Source organism: Chenopodium album, chromosome 15, assembly GCF_948465745.1.
Source record: "Chenopodium album chromosome 15, dcCheAlbu1.1, whole genome shotgun sequence".
NCBI classification, from domain to species: domain Eukaryota; kingdom Viridiplantae; phylum Streptophyta; class Magnoliopsida; order Caryophyllales; family Amaranthaceae; genus Chenopodium; species Chenopodium album.
Window position 1 is genome coordinate 38,423,163 of NC_137848.1, and position 5,701 is coordinate 38,428,863.

Consider the following 5,701-nt stretch of genomic DNA (forward strand, 5'->3'; position numbering starts at 1 on the left):
TACTCTAAAGCATTCACCACTTGAGGAAGGTTGTTGCATGACATTATTCAAATCAAACTCAATTTAATCATTCTCAATTTTCAAAGATATTTTGCCCTCCTTTACATCAATGATGGCCCTAGAGGTGGCTAAAAACGGCCTACCCAAGATAATAGGAATCCTTTCATCCTCAGCCATCTCTAGCACATAAAAATCCACGGGGAATGTGAACTTTCCTACCCTAAGGGGAATGTCCTCAACCTTACCCATGGGAAATTTAATGGACCGATCCGCTAGTTGGAGAGTAATGTTAGTGGGGGAAAGGGTTCCTACACTAAGCTTTTGGTAGACGGAGTAGGGCATGAGGCTCACACTTGCTCCTAAATCACACAAAGCTTTGTCAAACTCAATGCCATTAATAGAACAAGGGATGGAAAAACTACCCGGATCCTTCAACTTGGCGGGAAGTTTGTTGGAAAGGATTGCACTACAATTGGCGGTCAAGCTCACCGTTTCACACTCCCTTCTCCCACTCAATAGATCTTTCAAAAACTTAGAGTAATGGGGCATTTGTTTCATAGCATCTACAAAAGGAAGGGAAACATGCAAATTCTTGATCACATCCAAAAACTTCCCAAATTGAGCATCAAGCTTAGCTCTCACAAATCTTTGGGGAAAAGGTAGCCTCTCCTCTCTAGGTTGGAGATTTAGGGGCAAGGGGGTGGTCTCTTTTTCCTTTTGCACCTCAACATCCTTCTCCCTCTCAACATTAGAAGGTTCCTTGGTTCTCTCGTCCCCCCTCTCCAACTCTACTTCATTTCGAGGCTCCTCCTCAACTAAGGGGTCACTCCCTACTACCTTTCCACTCCTTGTTGTCACGGCATACAAAGGTTTTGGGTTGACTCCTTGACTAGGGATAGAGGAAGAAGAAGAAGAAGAAGAGGAATTGGAAGCAAGTTGGGCAATTTGGGTTTCAAGCATTTTCATATGAGCATTGGCTCGCTTTTTATCCTCCTCATTTCTCTTCTTTTCCTCCTCATGCATTTTCATGATGGCATCTAGCTTAGCCATCACGGGATCATTAGGAGGGGCCTCAATTTGAAGAGGTTTTTGAGGTGGAGGAAGTTGGGCTTGATGGAAACCCGGAGGCCTATTGGTTTGGGCATAGTTAGAAACATTTTGGCCCCTATGCCTCCGGTGCCTTGGTTGGGAACATTGCTTTGTCGATTGTTTCCCATGTTACCTTGATCACCAAAATTTTGATTTCGATGGTCATGGTATCGGGAGTTGGGTTGTTGGTTTTGGTAGCCATACCCCCTTTGGTTAGAGTAGCCTCTTCCATTGAAATTGGAAGGGCCTCCCCCACCATGGTATTGGTTACCATAACCACCACCACTTTGGTTCCAACCACGGTTTCCACCTTGATTCCAATTCCCCATTTGATTGGAGTTTGGCCTCAAGTTCCCTACATTTTCCATTCTAGGAGCAAAATTCATAGCATTGACATCTTCTACATTATCATCATGTTCATAGGGAGGGGGTTGGACTTCACAAGCATACACACAATAGGAGGTATCATGATCATAGGTTTCACAATTTGAGCAAAACATACATCCTTGAGGCATTTTATTATAAGAAGAGGGGGAAGAAGTGGCCATACCATTGCCTCCCTTGGTTGAAGGGGAGGTATTACCATGAGGGTTGGACCTTTCTTTCATCATTTCGTCCATTTGCTTGGCCATCTTGGAGATTTGGGAAGAAAGGTTGTTGATTGCGTTGGCTTGCTCCAATGCATAGACACCTTTGCTAGAAGTGGCCTCCCTTTCTCCTTCGTACCAATCATCATAATGCTTTGCGGTCTCCTCTATGATGCATTCCACTTCATCCTCTCCCTTGTTCATGATTGGACCGCCGGCGGCGGCATCTAGGCTTGTTCTCCCTTGAGGTGAGAGACCTCCATAGAAAGTGTGGATGAGTTGATACTTGGGTATCCCATGATGTGGGCATTGGCGTTGAAGCTCCTTGTACCGGTCCCATGCCGCACTTAGAGTCTCACCACTCTTTTGGCGAAAACCTTGAATTAAAGATCGAGCCTCGGCGGTCTTCCTATGGTTATAAAATCTCCTCAAGAAAGCCGTAGTCACTTGGTCCCAAGTTGTGAGAGAATTAGGGGGCACCTCCTTCTCTAGCCATTCTAGACCTCTCCCAATTAAAGAAAATGGAAACATCTTGAGGCGGATATACTCTTGAGTCACTCCGTTGGCTTTGATCGTGTCACAATACTTCTCAAATTCTTTCAAATGCTCATGAGGGCTCTCAAATTTTCTACCCGAGAATTGTTTCCTCTCTATTAAAGCAATCAAATTGGGCTTGATTTCGAAATTGTTGGCTTGAGTGGTAGGGGTTAGGATCCCACTTTGGGCTCTAAAGGCTTCGGGAGCCCCAAGACGACTCAAAGGTGTATTCTCTCCCATTTTAGAACCTTCTTCACTTTCGGACTTAAAGATTGAAAAGGGGTTGATTTCCGGACTTGTGGCGAATTAGGGCTATCTAAGTCTTCACTTGAGGGTGAAGATGGTGGAGTATCTTCCAATTCTCTTACTCCTTCTTTCGTTGGGGTGTGAGAATTTCTACTCCTCGCTCTCGCTTCTCTTCGAAGTAAGGACAAAGATCTTTCTAGCTCCGGATCAATGGGAATCAAAGACCTTGAGCGAGTCCTTCCTCTGTTCATACAACAAAGCTAAGGAGAACGTAAGCACTGACAAGTAACAAGAAGTAACAAATACTAACAAACAAGGAATGAGATAGTCTCAAATAAAGTAATGAAAAAGCAATGGAAGCCGTCTCCCCGGCAACGGCGCCAATTTGACAAAGGATTAAACGTGTCGTCAAAAGTCTATCCCTAAGTAAAATATAATTTATACACCTAAACAAACCTAATACAAGTATAAGGCAAGTATAGGGGTCGAACCACAAGGAGACATGCATAAAAACCACATTCACTACTTAATACTTAAGCTACCTCGGAACGAGAAGTGTGAAAAGCTAAGAAATTAAACTAGAGATTAAGAATGATTTAAAATCAATATAACTAAGCACCAAGGGAGGTAGGTAGATGTAGTTGCCAATTGATCATGCAATAACACGGAAGCAAAGCAATGGTAAACTAAGCATGCAAGAATATCGAATTAAAGCTCAATCTAACCGCCTTCCGGGGTTAATCAAATTCTCCTAACATAGCCTCCATGTTTCCACACTAGAACCATATATTAGAAGGTGCAATCAAAGAACTATCGATAACAATGAACCTTAACTAAGTCAACTTCCGTTTCTTGTTAGCAAAGATTCACCTTTAATCAACTAACAATGTGCACTTGCAAGAAGATTAAAGAATATCAAACATACAAAGACTTTAATCACCATTAACAAAACCCCAACATCATAAGCATGAATCAATCAACAACTACACCATCCCCACACCCTTGGCTAGGTGACTACTCACAAATCATATTGAAAACAATATCAATCATCAAATCAATAAGCATCAACATGATCAATAAGCAATGAAGGAAAAATCAAAATAAGCAAATAAAACTAAATACAAAAGTAAAGAAAGAGTGTAAGAGATTGCTCATTAATTGAAGATGAAGATTTACAAAGATTCAATCAAGCTCCTTCTTCAATATCCAAGTTCATCAATGGAAATCCACACTTTCTCTCTCTACTAATGAAGTTTCTCTCACTAGATTAGGGTTAAATTGTTTCTAAGTAATGATAGATGATGCACTAAACTCCCTACGACCTATATATATAGGTCCCTTAAAAGATACAAAAAAAAAACGAAATAAAAAGACTGCAGCTCAGCGGTGCGCGCCCGCGCACATACAATGCGTGCCCGCGCAGAAGTTGTGTGTGCGCCCTCGCAGATCTTGCGCGCCCGCAGATCTGTGGGTACGGAGAATGAAACCCATGGATGCACGCCTTCTCTCAGCAACACTGCGTGCCCGTGCTTGAGGAGTGTGCGCCCGCACACATGGCGCACGCAACACTCTGTTTTGATTCTGCTTCTGATGCTGTTCTGTGCGGGTTCTCCCAGAGCTGCGCGCCCGCACACATCAAGGTCGCGCGCCCGCACACTAAGCGCGCACAAGGCACACAAATCTTATGTTTGTGTTCTGTTCATGGAGCCATCCTGCGCGGGTTCTCACAGTGCTGCGCGCCCGCACACAGGGGAGTTTGGGGTGAATTGCTCTTCTTCCAATGTCTTGATTCCTACAAAACAAAAAACAAAGAAAACAAGGAGAAAGGCAAACAAAGAAAAGAGGAACAAAAAGGAGAGAAAAGGGGGCAAACAAGCTACAAATGGGTGGGAAAAACCCGTAAAGAGAACACTAAATTGTGGCATAAATGCCACTCATCATTGCGTGACATGCGTGCCCAGCCACAGCAGCAACGCAGCAGCACCAGCCAAGCAGCAGCATGTTGCGGCTGTGCTACGTGCGTGCGTGCTGCTGCCGTAGCGCAACACATGCCTGCTGTGGTGCGGTGGTGTGTGCGAGCATTTTGAGTGCGTGGCTTAGTGCGGCAGGGGTGTGTGTGTGGGATGTGCTGCGAGCTTGCGGCATGGTGCGCATAGCTAGCAAGCTTGTGCGGCCTCGTGGCTTGTGTTCTTGCACGCCCCGTAGAAGAGTCGACGCGTATGCGGTATTCTAAGCTATGGGTGTGACGCTTAGCATGGGTCACGGATATGCGCACCTCCCCTTAATTAGCACATATACCCCGGTTTTAAGGCGATGTTATTTTGCATTTTATCCGTTTATTTATTTTAATAAATCTTGTGTATTTTAATTAAAATTTTGGAGGCTAGGCCTCGGTTTTGAGCGGCGTTGGCAAAATTTAATTTTGGCAAATTTTGGGCTTAATTAATTGGATTAATTAAGTTGGATGCGGAATTTAGTGGGAGCTTCAAATATTAATTGCGCTTATTTACATAATCGGTTAAAACAACTTTGACTAGTTTTAATTAGGCGTGTTTATTGGATCAACCACCTAGATTAGTTACTAGTTATCACGTGTTTATGCATTGTTACTTATTTTACCGTTGTAAAATGCATGGGCCATTCACAAATAGTGAATGGATGAATGGAATATATGTTCTCTCACAGGTTTAATAAAATGGCAACTAGTGGGGCCCAATTAGGATAGAAAATACGGACTGCGATCCGTGATGTATTTTTGTAAATCTAAATACAGTCTGCGTACCGTTAAGTAGTTTGTACCTTAATATTTAGATTAGTCCTAATCATAGATACTAGTAGTTGCATAATTTTGGTCAAGTCTTGAAGATGGAGGTTCTTGGAAGACAAAGCCATAAAGTTGCAAATGAAGACCTTTTGAAGATTTGAAGAATTCAAGGGGTCATGCTAGTTGCCAAATATGCATCAAATGCTTATGCTTTACATATTTATGATTCTACAATTGAAAGAATTTTAATGAAAAACCATTCATGATACTTAAATAAGATTGAATTTAATTCATGACCTAAGTGCATTCATTGATCGTGTCACATGATGTAATTGTCCTTAGCCTCCTAGCCTAAGAACATTCATCATGCATATATTATTTTCAAGACAAGCAATTCAATTTGACAAACAGAGCATCCATGCAATTTACCTGGCTTTTTTCTATTTGCTCGACAAGAAAGTTTAAAACTACTTATCTA

At 42.5% G+C, this 5,701-nt stretch overlaps 1 non-coding gene across 1 annotated transcript; it reads left to right on the plus strand.

The window, feature by feature from the left end:
- Positions 1-1,968: 1,968 nt before the first annotated feature.
- On the plus strand, positions 1,969-2,074 carry LOC145583575 (small nucleolar RNA R71). The gene has a single exon (XR_014100210.1). It is a non-coding gene; the product is annotated as a small nucleolar RNA R71 (small nucleolar RNA).
- Positions 2,075-5,701: the final 3,627 nt, after the last annotated feature.